General features: G+C 37.8%; 1 long non-coding RNA gene across 1 annotated transcript; it reads right to left on the bottom strand.

The window, feature by feature from the left end:
* Positions 1 to 272: 272 nt before the first annotated feature.
* Positions 273 to 4,243, bottom strand: LOC127551311 (uncharacterized). Its single transcript, XR_007951052.1, has 2 exons — positions 1,761 to 4,243; positions 273 to 1,432 (listed from the first exon to the last, which is right to left on the bottom strand). It is a non-coding gene; the product is annotated as an uncharacterized LOC127551311 (long non-coding RNA).
* Between the last annotated feature and the right edge of the window lie 13,122 nt (positions 4,244 to 17,365).

Genomic DNA, 17,365 nt, shown 5'->3' with positions numbered 1-17,365 from the left:
ACAAGTGTAATTACTAGAACCAACTTGAAACCTGGATAAAGCAATTGGCATCATCGAGTTTCCCCTCCAAGGCATGACTAGTGCACAGGTCACATATGCCAGCCAAGGCTGATGCCAGACATTGGCCACACATACTTTGCTCGAACCTAGCCTGAGATTATGATGGCCATTTCATGATCAGGTCAGCACACACATGGCACTGTGATAGTAGGACAGGACAATAATTTCAGTGCCAGGATGATAGATAAATAATACAATAGCCTCAGAAGAGCTCACAGAAGCCCTTTATTAGACTAAAAAATGTAGACAGTAGACTTTAAAAAGTATCTTGTCCAGCCCTTTAATTTTACAGATGAGAAAACACAGGCAAAGAAACTTGCTCAATATCATACAGTAGTCAGTGGCAGAACCAGAATTTCCTGATTCCCATTCTGGTGGTCTTTATGATTTGTCTACATATCTAGATAACTACAAATCCCACTTTGTTTTGACTTATTAATCTTTTTTTACTTAACTAGCTGTTCAGAATATTTTGGATAAACATCCCTTGCAAAAAATGCACTCTTTGAAACAAGTTTCTATTGACTTTCTCTCGTTTTTGTTTTTTAAATTCTCGGGGGGTAGTTTATAGTAGGCACTTAATAATGCTTGTTGATTGATTAATATATTTCTGGATTTATTTTACATTTTGTATTACTTTTCTATTTAAAAGCATATTAGTAAACTACAAGTGGTATTTCAGATATCTTTGAGATTGTCAAGATCTGGTTTTGAATATTGTCTCAGATACTAACATTTCTGCCTCTGTTTACTTATCTGTAACACCATAACATGACATTACTTACCTCAGGATGATTGTGAGGATTAAGTAAGATGTCTGAAAAGTATATTGTAAACTTTAAAGTGCTAAAACAAATATCAGTCGTTATTATTATTATTCTTACTACGGAGCCCAATAATGAGCTGAAAACATAAAGGATTTCTGTATATATTCTGTACTTCAGACTGCTTCGGTCTGGCTACCCAGTAATTTGCCTTGATCGCCTAAGATAAGACATTTGTCTCTACAAGCCTTATTACAAAATGTACTAACTTTGTTTATGAGGTTAATAATTAAGATTAATTGGCTGTGGGCACAAAGCATTTCTTTAAAGCTATTGCCCTAAAAATTAATTATGGAAGCCTCACTCCTAAGCAGGATGATCATCTAGTCTGATCATAAGACCATTTCGAGGCTAATTAGTTTGCCAAAGCTGGCTGGAGACGGGGACTTCGAGAGAAGCCGGGTGCCTTCTGGAGCAGCTGGGCGGGCGGCCGGCGGGCGGGAGGGCAGTACGCCTTTAAGGAGAGCGGCTTGTTTGCAGTTTCCCAGGCCGGAGAGTGAGAGGGGAGATAACCCAGCCGTGAGTCATCCTCTCTTTACTGGAAGATCCTGGAGACAAAGTTGCACAGATACAAAACATAACAAAACACAAACCGGAATTTAAGGGAGAAAAAATCCCAAAATATAACACAACAACCTCCCCGCGCACAAACAAAAGTAGTGTCACATACTACGTAAGCTTGCGACTGAAAAACTATAAAGTGGGACGGAAAAACGGGCCGGGTAACAAATAGCCCTAGCTCTGCTGGAGGGGCTGTGTCTGCTAGTGCCCCTCCGCCCTCCTGCCCCTCCCCCTATTCCTCTTCTGCTCCTCCCCCTGCGCCCTTCCCCTACTTCACTCCTCCCCATTCTCTCTCCGTCCCTCGGGGGGCCGCACCTCCTCTTTCCCAATCCACCTCCTTTGAAGAGGATGGGATTTGCTTTCTGCCCACTCTCCTGATCTTCCAGGCCAGCCTCAGAGTTTACTGCTTTCTGTAGACAGATTCCAGGGGAGGGGGTGGGGGGAGAAGAGAGGAGAGAGAAAGTAGCTTGCCGGCTAAAACTTGTATTTAATTAATTTATTTTGCAAGCTCCAGATGGTATTGTTTCTTCCCCGAGGAGGGGCAAAGAAGAGTTCTGGACAACATCCTGAGGAGGCTTCATCCTCAGCAGCCTCTGTGCCTCCCGGAAGATCTCGGGTACAAGGCTGTACCTTCTGACCTCGAAGAATTGAAGAGTCCCTCTGCTACACACATACTTGGGGGTGGGGTGAGGGAAAAGAAACGGAGAGACTGAAACACACAGAAACAGGCAGATGGAGAGACGGAGACCTAGTGGGCTGAGCAGACTTTCCTACACTCTCCTTTCCCGCGCTGTGGAACATGTTACCCTCTTAAACCACATTGTTGTTTTTTTCCTCGGGCTGATGGTAATGACTAAGATGATGTGATATCCCCCTCAGGACTTGGGAAGAGCTGGACTTCAGAGGTTCCATCTGGAGACTTATGGGAGAGTAGTCATTCCCTTTCTTCCCATCCCTAAGGCCCACAGCAGCTGGATCAATCCATTGAATGTGTCCTGACAATTTCTCAGTCAGCCAATAAACATTTGTTAAGCAGCTACTCTATGCCAGGAGTTGTGCTAAATGCTGAAAATTTGGGAAAGTTGATAGAGGATTACTGGCCAGAGAGGGGAAAACTGACCATGATAAGGCAATGTGGCACAACCAAATTTGGTCGGAGAGGTGGGAGAAAGCCCTCTCCCATCATGGACCCTATTGGAGCAAGATGAGACAATTGATGGCTCAATGGATAAATAAGAGAGAGTCCTGGACCTGGAGTCAGAAAGAGCTGAGTTCAAATCCAGCCCCAGATACTTCATACCTGTGTGAGCCTAGGCAATTTATTTAATCTCTGTTTACTTGACAAAATGATCCATTGAAATGGGAAAAGAGGAGGATACAACTGAACAATAACAACAACAGTCAAGGGCTCAGGAGGATTGCAAAGATTAAGAGTCATAACTGGACTAACCTTAGTGGTTATCTAGTCACAGTATTACGGAATTTGAGAGTGGGAAAGATCTCAGTAGCCATGAAACACAATCTATGCAAGAAAGGAACCCCAACTCTAACATAACCAACTAGTAGTTGTCTAGCCTCTAAGTAAAATAATCTGCCACTTCTGAAGATAGTCTATACCATTGTTAAACAGCTCTAATAATTAGGATATTTCCCAGTAGTTGAAACTTGTTGCCACTTCTTCCCTGGCTCTGCCTTCTAGGGTCAAATGAAGTCTAATTCTTCTTCTACATGAAACCACTCAGTCTTCTTTTCTCCAAGCTAAACATGCCCAATTCCTTCAACTCATCCCTCTATGACTTGGATTCAAGATTTTTTGCTATCCTGTATGAGTCTCTAGCTTACCAATATCCTTCTTTAACTATGATGTTCAGGACAGAATACAATACTCTTGACAAGGGCATAATACAACTGGACTATTACTTCCCCTTTCCTGGAAACTCTGCTGCCCTGTAAAACCACCGATTATGATTGAGATTAGATCCCACTAAAACCTCTAGCTCTTTTTCAGAACAATTACTATCTAGCCATATCTTTCCCATCTTAAACAGGTGACACTGATTTTTTTTCAAACTGAAGTGGAATATTTTACTTTTATTCCTAATGAATTTCATTTTATCCATTTCTATTCAATGCTCTAGCATGCCAAAATTCTTTTCTTGCATTGACTGTCTTCTACAATATTTGTTATCATTCCCAGCTTTGTGTCGTCTAAAATTTGGTAAATATGTAATCCTTGTCATTGTTGAAATCATGGATAAAAATGTTAAACAACACAAGATTAAGTACAAATGCCTGATGTATTCCACTAGAAACTTCATGCCATGGTGACATTGAACCACCGGAATCCTATCATCCAAAGAGTACTGAAGCCATCTTATCCTTAATTTTCCATCTTCTCATCAGTAATAGAGTGAGTTCTTTTATAAAAAGTAAAATCTGGATAAATAGATTTGCAGCATTCTTCTCATCTGCTAGTAAAGTAATTCTGTGAGAAAAGGAAATGAGATTATTGATGTGACATGATTTGTTCTTTATGAAACCATGCTGGCTCATCATTAAAACTTCCCTTTCTAAATGTTTGCCAGTTTTTTCTTTAATAATTTGTTCTACAGTTTTCTCAAGAATCAAAGTCAAGCTCACCATTTTATCATTTTAATGCCTGGTTCTTTTTCTTTTTTTCTTTTTTCTTTACTTCCATCTTTTCTTCCTTCCTTCTTTCCTTCCTTCCTTCCTTCCTTCCTTCCTTCCTTCCTTCCTTCCTTCCTTCCTTCCTTCCTTCCTTCCTTCCTTCTTTCCTTTCTCTCTCTCTCTCTCTCTCTCTCTCTCTCTCTCTCTCTCTCTCTCTCTCTCTCTCTCTCTCTCTCTCTTTCTCTCTCTCTCTCTCACAATTCCCTTACTTACTTGGATATCAATTCCCTGTTAGTCATTTTTTTTTTCTGTAATTTCTAGCACGAGTCATTTTCCTTGGCAGAGAAAACCAAAGCAAATAACAAAGTCAGTATTTCTGCTTTCTCTTTCTTGTCAATCATTAGTGTACCCTCCACACTAAGAAAAGGTTCTATTTCTTTTTTGATTCTTTTTTTCCTCCAATATGTGGGGGTGGGGGTGGGGGTAGGAAAGCTAAAATTAAACAAAAACCTTCACCCTTCTTTATTGTCTTCAATCTTCCTACCTCACCAGCTTTACTTCATTCTGAGGTTTAGCATTCCTAACATTTTTACAGGACAATGCCATGCTCTTATTATATTCATCTTCAGTTCCTATTTTTCCTTCCATATTTGGCATATATTTTAAAAATCCAAGTTTATTGGTAAGTTTGCCATTCAGTCACATTGGATTTTAGACAAATTTCATCTTTCATCTTCATTGGAATTGTTTTCCTTCTGTCTTCAGAATTTCATTCTTGAGTATCTATCATACCTTTTGTGTTGACTTTCCCTCCAATATTTTACCCCACGGGATTCTATCTATTCTTCATTTTAACCCTTTGAAATCTGTTTTCCTCACATATAGGGTGTATGTCACAAATAGTGCCTGGATTTCTATCTTTCTATCACAAACTTTTAAAAGTGATCACTTTCTCCCAAGAGTTACCATTGTTTCTATCCAAGCAACTAGTTCAAGTGTATTAGATCCAGAATATAACTTTTCTATATTTGTTCTTCCATTGTTTAAAATATGAAATGATCATTAAGGCAAATCAGGAAGTTGTGGACACTCAATTTTTTTTGAGGGGACAGAAAAAGAGGAGGAATCTTGATATTGAATTATTTGGGGGTATGAAGGAATTGGTGGAACAAATTTTCTTGTCTGTCTTCAGTTGTTGTGGCTTTAGTACATGTAGGAGTAGTTTTCAGGCTGTATCTCCACTGGATGATGTTGGGAGAGGAGGGGGCATTAGACTTTAGAAGTAATCCTCTCCCCAAGGCTCTTCAGATCAGTCTTCAACTGACTGTCATGTTCTGAAGGGAGAGGGTGTTGGTAGTTTGATTTGCTCAACAATATGTATTAATAAATCAAACCAAAAGGAAGGCTCTAAGAAAAATGAAGTAGAATTTAGAAAATAAACTTGAAATCAAGAAATGAAGACATTTTTCATTTTGTCTTTTCCCTCCCAGTACTTAGGGTACAATATCTTATCTATAATAGTAATTTAGTAAATGCTTGCTGAATTGAATTGAAATGATTCATCAGCTCTTGGTATAATGAGAGGAAGAAAGAGTTATTTGACTTTGCAAGAAATGAAGAATTAGTCCCCCACTCCAGGCCAGTAGCATATGTTTACTTGTTGGAAAGGAGCCAAAACCAATCACTGCTTGCCCATAAGCTTTGCTGGTAGTTTTAAGCAACTCTGTTATCCTGACAAAGAAAGAAGGTCCTTCATGACAATATTTCCTGAGGTCTTTCTATATAAAGGCTCCTAAGGGAAACCCACAAAATTAATCATAAAAGGAAGTACAAAACATTTCTAAATATAAGAGGCTAGGTGTTCTAAGTTCAGATCTTTTGGAACATTATATTTATTATATCAAAAAGCTTTCCCACTTGGGTGAGTCTGAATAAGATTGAGGAGAAAATTAATCCAATCTCATTAGCAATGTTCATCAGATGCTGGCTGAATAACCTACAAGGGACTGATTTCTGAATGAGGAAATAGAAGAAGAAAAATCTTAAATTTCCCCAATTGAAATGGTTATTAATATGAGAGAAATAATCATATAATCATTTCTTCAATAAAGAGATAACCGCCCCCCACATATACACATACATTATGTACATCTATGAGATAATTTGAATTATCTTAGGAAGATTTTGAAGATCACCTGGCAGCATAAGATACCAGATACTGAAGTCATTTCTTCAACTAAACTATCAATTCAAACTCTCCTGTAGACAATGAAATTCCGCTGAGCTGGCCACACTGTTCCAAAGCCAGAAGTGTGCTTGCAAAACAGACTATTATATGAAGAACTTACACAGGGCAAGTGCTCACAAGGTATTCAGAAAAATCAACACAAGGACACTCTCAAGGTATCTTTTAAGAACTCTAGAATTGATTATATGACACGGGAGACACTGGCACAGGACTGCCCAGCATGGTGTGCCCTCATCAGAGAAGGTGCTGTGCTCTATGAGCAAAGCAGAATTGAATTAGCTCAGAAGACACCATGTACAAAATTAGAGAATTTACTCCAAATGTTCATTTGTGTCCTACCTGTGGCAGAGCTTTCCTAGCTTGTATGGTCTGATTAGCCACAGGTGGACACGCTAACTAGACTCTAAGAGTGATGTCATTTTGGTCCTCTTCAAGAACAAAGGACATATATGTAGATATGTAGGTATATTTCTGCACTTATGTATGTGTACACATACATGCACACATAATCTTATTTGTACAAAACGTGTATGTTGTATCCCTCCATTAGATGGTGTGCTCTTTGAGGATAGGGATAAATTTTGTGAGTTTTCTGTGTCTATTTCGTTCCTCTTAAATTCTAGTGCTCATATGCTGCAATGATGTCTAAGATGTGGTTTTGCCCAAAGTAGTTTTGCAGAAATAAAATACTGGTGTACGGAAGGCCTATTTGTCCTTTGACTGTTTTGCTGAGAGCTGACATAGCAGGAGCCAGGACTAACATAGTTAAAGCAATTAATGACGGATAGAAGAGAGTACATGATCAAAGGTTTAGTGGTGTAGTACCAGTAATTACTACTGTGACAGTCTAGATAGCAGGGCAAATTTAATTTGGGGTAGAGCTCCCAAGAGTTTGAACTCTAAGTTTTACTAGATAGAGAAGGGTTGTTCTAGGCCAGGTCTGACTCAGGCTAGTCCTCTGGTATTTTAGGTTTAATATTGGAATAAAATGAGATGCTCAGAGATTATTAAACAGTTAATTAGAATTTAATTAGTCATAAGAAGAGAAGAATATTAACAATGACAGGCATTGAAGACTCCTCAAGTTGATATAGCTGTGAGAAATTCCCTTACTATAATACCCATCAAGGTTGGCCAGCCAAGTATCGGAGAGTACCTGGAGTACTGGTATTTAACCTGGATTGCTTGGTATTTAAGAGACCAGAAATTACATATAAAAATCTATGCATATAATTCCTGAAGTCAATCAAGTCTTGATACCTTTTAAGGAAATATTAGCCTAACTTGCTAGTTAGGAATAACTTAGGGGGAATAAACTTAGGCTTATTCCTTCTAATATTGGGAGGACTAGGAAACAGTGTGTGAGTAATGGTACAGTAGAAGGAATATGTCCAATGTATAGGGAGACAATGAAAACAGCCTGACTGAAGCACTGGGTTCATGCTGAGTAGAAAAGGTAACCATCAAAATAGAATTCTGAGATTTCTCTCTGGTTGTATCGAATGAAAAAAGCCTAGTAGAGGATAACCAAGTTAAGAGATATGGTGATTTAGCAGCCATCAAAAGTTCAAACATTTTGACATTTAGAGCTTAAGGTGAGGGTTCAGGAGATGCGGATTCCACTACTATCCCTATGGCTGACTTGCAGTGTGACCTTCATTAAGAAATTTGGGGAGGTTTTCATATTTTCCAACTGTGATTCATGGTTAATGTCCTTTTTCCACGGAAAAGGCTGTTGTAAGAAAGCCAGATTGATGTCTGGGAATCACCCAAAGAGTCACAGCCCCCACTCAATATAGCCCCAGCCAACAAATTAGTCTGGAATGTTTTCCAATGGAATAGACTCCTCTCTGGGCTAGTCAATAAAAACAACAACAACAAAACTCAGTCACTAACTATTTGATCCCTTTGTTTTAAAACAAAACCAGAAAGTGTAAAGATGTTTAGTTTGGTGGACTGGCAAAAATTCTAATGAATTATTGTCTTATTTCACAAGCAATGTGACTAGTATCACTTCTTTCAACTGAACTAGTTAGCTTCCCCAAAACCCCTTGGGGCATAACAGGAAAACAGACTTTGGGAAGTGCATGATGTGGAAAGGGCTCAGTAAACAAGTTTGTTTTGTCAATTAGTTTGGCTTGACTAAAGTATGGTTCTGTTACTGATTTATAATGACAGTCAGCCTTGACCTTCGGTCCCTTGAGACCTTTAGGCAAGTTAAGTCTGTGGAACTGCTGGTTCCTTTAGATTTTTTCCTATTTTGTCCTAACCTGAGACAAGACCCATAATTCTGATCTTAGTAACAATGGCTACTGACAAACATCTTCAAATAAATGAGGTCCCAAATTTAGGGACAGAAAAGATAAAAATGAACACAATAGGACTAGGCTTTTTGCCTTAATTATGAATTGTCAATCTTTACCCTGGGAATTCTTGCCTTTAAAAGGGGAAAAAAGCTTCACAGATTGTATATCTATAGAAAGGAGACAACTGTAATTCTTTTATCAGTGGCTCTCACATGACATAGATCCTGAGTACATTTTTGGGATTTCCCACTTTCTAACTTGTCCTAAATTCAGAATTATTTGATACCACTGAGTGTGTTGTCATCAGTTTCCCTTGTAAGCATATGGTTAATGAAACTCTGAGAAGAAAAGGTTTATTTACAGGTCAAGGGAGAAAATTAGAGCTAATATTTTTTAAGGAAAATGCTGGCTTAAGAAGTGAATGGGAGCTATAAAATATGTCCTTAAAGGAAGATATAATTTAGTTGGACTGACTGTATAAATATATATATACATATATACACATATGTGTTTGTTTAAATTAAAAATAATAAATAATATGATTAGTAGAGAGGTCAATAAATTCCATATACCTGGTAGGCTTTAGAAATCAGCTTACTGTACAAAAATTTGTTATAGAAGAGGGGTCTTCAGAATCAAAACATATCTTTTTAAACATGATATAATTTCAAGTCAAGTGAAATTAACAAATATTTATTAAATGTCACTATGTGCCCAACTACTATGCTAAGGACTGGAGATGAAAAGAGAAACAAAAAGCTCACAGAGGACATAATCTAGTATAGAAACAACTAGATTAAAATGAGTTATGAACAGAATAAATCTCAGAAGAAAGGCACTAGCATTAAATGAAACCAGGAAAGATTTCTTGTAGAAAATAAGATTTTAGTTGAGACTTGAACAAAGTCAAGTAGCAAAGACAAGGAGGGAGAGGATTTCTGACATAGGGAACATTCAGTGAAAATGCACAGCCAGGTGATGGAGAGTTTTGTGGGAGGAATACAAAGGCCAGTGTCAAATTGAAAAATGGCGGGGTGTGAGATTTAAGAAGACTAGAAATGTAGGAAAGGACTAGGGGATAATTGAATTTAAAAACCAAAAAGAGGATTTTATATTCGATCTGTTACATAATAAATAAACTGGAGTTTATTAAATGGGATTGTTGTGTGTGATGTGGACAGACTTGTGCTTTAAGGATAATTTTATGCTGAGTGAGTAGGGGAAGATTTGAAGGGGGCAGACTTACCAGAAAGTTAGTGCAGTAGTTTATGTGTGTGGTTATGAGGGCCATAGCATGTTTGTGGTATTGTCAGAGGAAAGAAAGGTACATATGTAATAGATGTTATAAAGGCAGAACTGACAGGCTGAATAAGAAATCTCCTTATTAGTAGTAAGTTCATTTCAAATCATTGTAAGGACATGACTTTCCCCATATGAACCTAATTCCCATGTAAACCATGAGAACCCAGTTGAGGAAGGATGTGACTCCCCCTGTGAGGACTTGACTACTCTCTCACCCCAAGAGCATATATTTTAACTCCTTCTCCTATGAAAACCTGACCGTTCCTTGACCCATAAGAACATATATTTCAACTCTTTCCTTTTTAATTATAAGACAGGCATGTACCACCGGTGTTTTAGCTCCAATTATATGATTCCAGGAACTCACCACTCCTTGGAACTGTTGCTGTTGATAAGGACTGGCCCCCTTATCAATGCAACATTTGATTATAACCACCTGGAGCCCTAATTTGTGCATCCTTGTCTTAGATGAGGTCTTCATTTGGCCCAAAGCCTTCTTTGTTTGGACCCCTATAAAGAGCGGGCAAAGCTTTCTCCACTTTGAAGCCTCACCTATGGAGATGACGATCTGCCTAGGACTTTCCCGATCGAGACTCACAGGCTGAAATATCGGGGCCTTCCCAGCCGTCCAATTAGAGTTGAAGCTCCCTCGATCGTACTGAGTAATGTATTCTCTCTCTTTCTCTGCTATTCTAATCATAATCCTTATTATTCTTTGCCTCTTGTGTATTATTTGCTGTATGTGTTGTTATTGCAAGCATTCTATCCCGTGCATTGTATAAGCGTCATTTATAAAAGCGGATTCGAACTTCTCTTAAAAATCATATAACATTAATAGAACACAGGCTTTGGCAGTTTGAAAAATGGGGGATGAGAATGAAAAGTCAGGGGGTAATACCTATCTAGCAAGGTCTGGTATGATGCAGTAGCTTCAATAGCAATAGGGAAATTATTAAAAAGAAAGAGTTTGGGGAAAAGATAATGAGTTCAGTTTGGGACATATTGAGTTTAAGATGTCTATTCAATGACCAGGTTGGGATACTTACTAATAGTTAAATGGAAATAGGAGTTTGAAAGTCAGGATATTAAGTTTAGATAAATTGAGATTCACTGAGATTCAACTGCATAGAGATGATTATAGGATTGTTGACATCTGATGAGATGTGAACAAGTGAAATTATATGGAGGGACAAAATCAAGGGGTCCAGAATAGAGCCTTGGGAAACATGGCCTGGGCATAGCCTGGATGAAGAGGTGGCAAATGAAATTGAAAAGGCACACTCAGACAGGTAGAAGAATAACTGGGAGAAAACAATGTCTTGATAATCTAGAGAACATCAAGGAAAAGAAGATGATCAGCAATGTCAAAGGCTGAAAGAGGTCAGAAAAAAATTTAAATGAGTAAAAGCCATTAGATTTGACAATTAAGAGATCATTAGTAACTTTCAGAAGAGTAGTTTCCATTGAATGATGAAATTGGAACTCATAATGTAGAGAATTTATTTTTAATAGTTTTTTCAATTGCATGTAAAGATAAATTTTAACATTTATTTAAAATATTTTGAATTCTGAATTTCCCCCCCTCCCGAAGAGGTAAACAATTTGATATAGGTTATATTTGTGCACTTGTGAAACTTATTTTTATATTAGTCATACCATGAAAGAAGAAACAGACCAAAAGGAAAAAAAATAAGTGAAAATAGCATGTTTTAACCTGCAAAGTGCAGAAAATTTGAGAATGAGAAGTGGAAACACTGATTGTAGATGATTTTCTTAAGAAGTTTATCCATGAAAGGGGAAAGAAACATAGGACATGCCTATCAGGGATGGATAGAGAGAAATCCATTGATAAAGAAAGGTCAATTCAGGGCCCTTATTTGATGTCCAGCTTTATGGCTGGTTGTGAAGTTAAGTTTTGTGAGGTCCAAGAGACCTACTTCACAACAGGCAAGAGTAGATTAAAAAACAGGGTAGGAGAGATTGGACAGGGGGTAAAATTTGGCAATTCCAAGGTAGGTTTGATCTAGGAATAGAATTAGAGCAGTGTAGAAGGCTTTGGGTTGAAAACAGATGTCAGAAAGCAGAGGCCTAGATCTAAGAAGAACCAGGATCAAGGAGGCTATGATCAGGCAAACTGGATCTGAGGGGTTCCAATGGAAGCCTCAAGGGGCAAAAATAGAGTTTAGTTATTAAAAAATAAATAAACAACAACAACAACAAAAAAAAAAACCAAAAACAACCCTCCCCCCAAAAAAAACCATGACAAATGCATTGGGGAATAAAGGAGCTCTTAATATGGTTTCCCCTACCATATACTTTTGTTATCTTACAAGTATGGAGGAAATGAGGAAATGATCAAGGAAAGTTTTTAAGCATACAGAGTCAAAATGACATGTTTGTATCCCTGTAGTTGCCAAATCTAAATTACTTTGGCTTCTGCTTCTAATCCTATACAACAGAGCCATAAGTTACAGAAGATGATGGGGGCTTTTCCCTGACAAAATGAATTTAGAAAGATCTGGCAACTCTTACAGGCTTTCAGCAACGTAGAAAGAGTAATACTTATTACCTAGTTAGAAAAAATAACTTGTTAAAATGGAGAGTTACCAGATGGCAGATTGGGTGGGCTGTTCCCTGCCCTGCCCTGATTATTCCCTCCATTCAGAGGTCTCCCCAGAAGCTCTTTCCCACAAGTTTGCCTGAGTTTCTGCCTCTCTACTCTTATGTGATGTCTTGCCCTCTCCCCCGCCCCACCAACTCTTCTTGCTATTCACCCTGGATGCTGTTTGTGGTACTTGCACAAGGAACAAAACTTTGTCTTCCAGGCATGCTATAAGATCACACCTGCAAAAGGACTCAGTCTTATAAAATCACATGCCAAAATATTGTCAAGTCTTTGTGTTAGGTCCTGGGACAATCCAAGAAATCATTGCTTGCAATGATTCTTTCCTGGCTGCTCCAAGTGACATTTTGCCTTTGAATTGAGAGCATTTGAGACTTGGGAATATTTTTCTCTCCCTCCTTCCCCCTTATGGCCCTGCTGCTTCTTGTGAGGTCCTGTTAACATTCAATTTTTCCCCTCATGTTGGATAAAAGGATGCTATTCTCAATATTCCAAAGGCCATAGAAAGGTATTAGCTCCTGAACAGACTGCCTGGAAGCACAAAACAGATACCTTCCAAGTGCAAATTGGATATAGATAAATGATAACAATGAACACTGATTTATGCAGCATTACTTCAATTGGGACCCTATTCCCCAGCATTACTCTATATCTGTAGTACAGTGATTATTAGGAATGAGCTTGAAGCTGTGATTTCATTTTTATAGGGATCTCTGAGATGAGGGAAGGCAGCTAAGTGCTACAGTGGGCTAGGAATCAGGGAGACTTGGGTTCAAATTTGGCTTGAGACAATAACTGTGTGATCCTGGACAAGTGACTTCATTCTGTTTGCCTCAGTGCTCTCATCTATAAAATGGGTTGGGAGAAGGAAATGACAAACTACTCCAGCATGTTTGTCAAGAAAACTCCAAATGGACTCATGAAGAATCAGACATGACCGAAATGACTGAGCAACACAAACCAAAATGAAGAAACTTCTACCTAAGTATATTAGCATCTATCTACTCTGCAACTCTGAAGTTTAGAGAAATCCTAGAGTGCTGAGCAGTTTAGTCCAAGTTCACACAACCCTAGTTTGTGCCAGATTTGAACATGGATATTGCTGGCTATGGAGCCAAATCTCTCTCTATTATGTTACACTGTCTTTCTTCAAAATCAATTAATATTTGTAATCAATATCCCAAGGATTTAAGCAGATGGACTAGAAAAATGCTTTCCAAATTATTATTTTTGGGGGGGAGGGAGGCAATCAAGATTAAGTGACTTGCTCATACAGATAGTAGTATTTTAAGACAGAATACAATGACTTCCTGACTCCTGGCCCTGTCATTGTGCCATATAGCTGCCCCTTGAATTAATTATTAAAGGATGATTCAGAGTTAGTCAACTTTGAGACTTAAGTTATGTCTTTTGAAAATGAGGAAGCCATATGGAACAGTTGTTGAAATGCTACCAACCAGAAGCAACCATTTCCTAGCCAATCAAAGTGGCAGCAAGATTACTTTTTTTGTTTCTACAATGACATGTAAAATGATAAAATATATGTAAATCTCACTTGAGTTATGTAACTATGTGGTAGAATGGAAAGAACGCTAGATTGGGAGGCAATAGACTTGGGTTTTTATGCTGGTGCTGGCACACTAATAGGCTATGTGACTTTTATTAAATCATTGTTTCTGGTTCTCAGTTTTCTTCCTGTAAAATGAGAGGATTATCTTAGATGATATCTAAAGACACTTCCAACTCAGAAATTATTAAAACATAGTATGATCCTAGGATAACACATTGAATATTTCAATAAATCAGTCATGTCATTAATGTGAAGATTCCCTGCAATGATGCAGACTTCTACCTATCCATTCCTTCCCATCCTTCACGTAGCTTGTTCATATCCCATAGGTTTACTAGAGTTCATTCACACATTTTAGAACTCTTTCTTCCCTCCTTCCTTTCCTCTTTTCTTCCTTTCTCCTTCCCTTCCTCTTTCCCCCTCTTCTTTCCTCCTTCCTTTTTTCCTTCCTTCCTTCTGAAATTGTGAGGATAGTATTTATTCATGTAAAAATATAAATAAAGACAACCTAAATGGTTTCTTTCAACAAAACTATAATCAGAGTATAATTCTGGGCAACTCTGTAACAAGGCAGAAGCCTTGTTGGGTTAGTCAGAAAAACAGTTAAAAATCTCACATTTGCTTTGGCATGATCTCTTTAAAATGGGCTTGAATAACAACTCAGTAGTTGTTTTGGAAAAGCCAGAAGAATGTAATGATTCTGTGTCATGCAACACACTAGAAAGAATGAGTCTGTTCGGAATGAGTAACAGTTCTCTGCATGGGGAATTTAAATGATCTCCTTTATAAAAATTTCTAGTTGCAGTAGAATATTGAAATTAATAACTGTTACTATGGCTTGGATGACCCCATAGATATTTTTTGTCATTGTATTCAATCACCTTCTTTGCTAATAAAACTGAGTGGTAAGAGGTATTGAGTAGGAGTCTAGCCTCCTAAGTTGAAATTACAACTCCATCTCTGATTAGTGTTCATGCTTTCTCTGTGAACCGGTTATTCCACGAATAAAATTTTCCAGGGTGGTCTATTTCAAAACTGTTTGGTTTATGAAACTGTTTCCCAATATTTTCTAGTTCATGAGAAAGGAAAGGAAGAAAAGAAACAGGCATTTATTAAGTACCTACTATGTGCCAGGCACTGTGCTAAGTAAGTTTTGTTTTGTTTTTCTTTTTACAAATATTTCATCTGATCTTCACAACAACACTGTGAAGTTGATACTCCTTTTACAGTTGAGGAAATAGGGACAGACAGAGATTAAGTGACTTACCCAAAGTCATATAGTTAATACATATCTGAGGCTGGATTTGAACTCAGATTTTCTAAACCCAGCACTCAACCCATTGTGCCACCATTGCTGCCTTTGATAGACCAGTGAAATTGCTGGAATCACCTGGGGGCAGCATGTGGCTCATTTTATCCAGTCACTTGTCACTCCAAGCCCTACAATTCTAATAACTGCTCCTAACCTCCACCCTCCTTTCCTCCAAGTGTGTTGGACCTTTTTTTCACCATGATTACCATTCTTTTCCATCACTCATTCCCTATAGAACAAGAAACAAGAACATAGGCTATCACAATATATCAAAAGGGAAAGAATGAATAAAAAGGTTAGGAAGTCCTGGATGCAGTCTCTTAGCAAGGGTTGGATATCTTCCACCAACCAGGCAAAATTCCATGACATTAGGTCGCTTGGCAGAGTTGCCAGAGGAGGCGGGCCCCTTCTATGTTCTCATTGCCCCACTATGGAAAAGCATAAAATGTTCCTGTTAGGTCTATATGCCATTTGACCAATATCTGACCAATCTTCAGGGAAGTCTAGTGTAACCCTGAGCAAGTCACTTAATCTCAATTTCCCTTCATGGAAAACAGAAATTTTTTCTAGATATATAGAAGAGACTATTTCTGTGGGATTCTTAAACTTTTAGAAATATAGACAAACTTTCTTCAGTGAGAGAATATAAAACAAAGTCTTTTTCTGCCATTAAGCAAATGTTTTAAGCATATTTTTTATTTCCATTAGTCAATTTTTAATCATAACTATGACAATTAATAATATATGCAAACATTTCCATGTACAAAGAACAGAGAGAATTGCATATGAAGCACTGAATCTCCCATATGCAGCTTTTATTTTGATTTATGCATTAAATTTAACATGAGAGTATTAACACTGCCTTTCTTGTCCAAGTCTTCTGCTGAGCCTCCTTCTGCTCTCTTCTGTATATTTTTAACATGGATTGGTAATGTTCTTTCTTCTCTTTTCAGTTCTTTTCAGGACTATTACTATTCTTCTTTTCTACCATGCAACATTTTCTTTCCCCTAAATAAAACCACCTCACCTCTCTTCTAATAAGTATAGTCAAGCAAAATAAATCTGTATCTTATTGGCTATCTGAAAAAAAAAGTATTGATAATGCACATGTATGTATATGTGTGTATATCTTATTCTGTATCTATAGTCCATCATCCTTCTGCCAAGATATGAGAATCATACTTCACCATCAGTTTTATAGAGTAGTGATCATACTTGTATCATTCAGAATTCATAATTCTTTCAAAGTTACTTTCTTTTACAATGTTACTGGTATTACATGTCCGACTCTTTGTGTGGGGTTTTCTTTTTTTTTTTTTTAATTTAATTTTTATTTAATAATTACTTTATATTGACACTCATTTCTGTTCCGATTTTTTTTCCCTCCCTCCCTCCCTCCGCCCCCTCCCCTAGATGGCAAGCAGTCCTTTATATGTTGGATATGTTGCAGTATATCCTAGATACAATATATGTTTGCAGAACTGAACAGTTCTCTTGTTGCATAGGGAGAATTAGATTCAGAAGGTATAAATAACCCGGGAAGAAAAACAAAAATGCAGATAGTTCACATTTGTTTCCCAGTGTTCTTTCTTTGGGTGTAGCTGCTTTAGTCCGTCATTTATCAATTGAAACTCAGGTCTCTTTGTCAAAGAAATCCACTTCCATCAAAATATGTCCTCATACAATATCGTTGTCGAAGTGTATAATGATCTCCTGGTTCTGCTCATTTCACTTAGCATCAGTTCATGTAAGTCTCGCCAGTCCTCTCTGTATTCATCCTGCTGGTCATTTCTTACGGAACAATAATATTCCATAACATTCATATACCACAATTTACCCAGCCATTCTCCAATTGATGGGCATCCATTCATTTTCCAGTTTCTAGCCACTACAAACAGGGCTGCCACAAACATTTTGGCACATACAGGTCC

The sequence above is a fragment of the Antechinus flavipes genome, chromosome 2 (genome assembly GCF_016432865.1).
Source record: "Antechinus flavipes isolate AdamAnt ecotype Samford, QLD, Australia chromosome 2, AdamAnt_v2, whole genome shotgun sequence".
Classification (NCBI taxonomy): Eukaryota; Metazoa; Chordata; class Mammalia; order Dasyuromorphia; family Dasyuridae; genus Antechinus; species Antechinus flavipes.
Note: the sequence above shows the minus strand (reverse complement) of the source record. Positions and strands in the feature narration are given on the sequence as shown.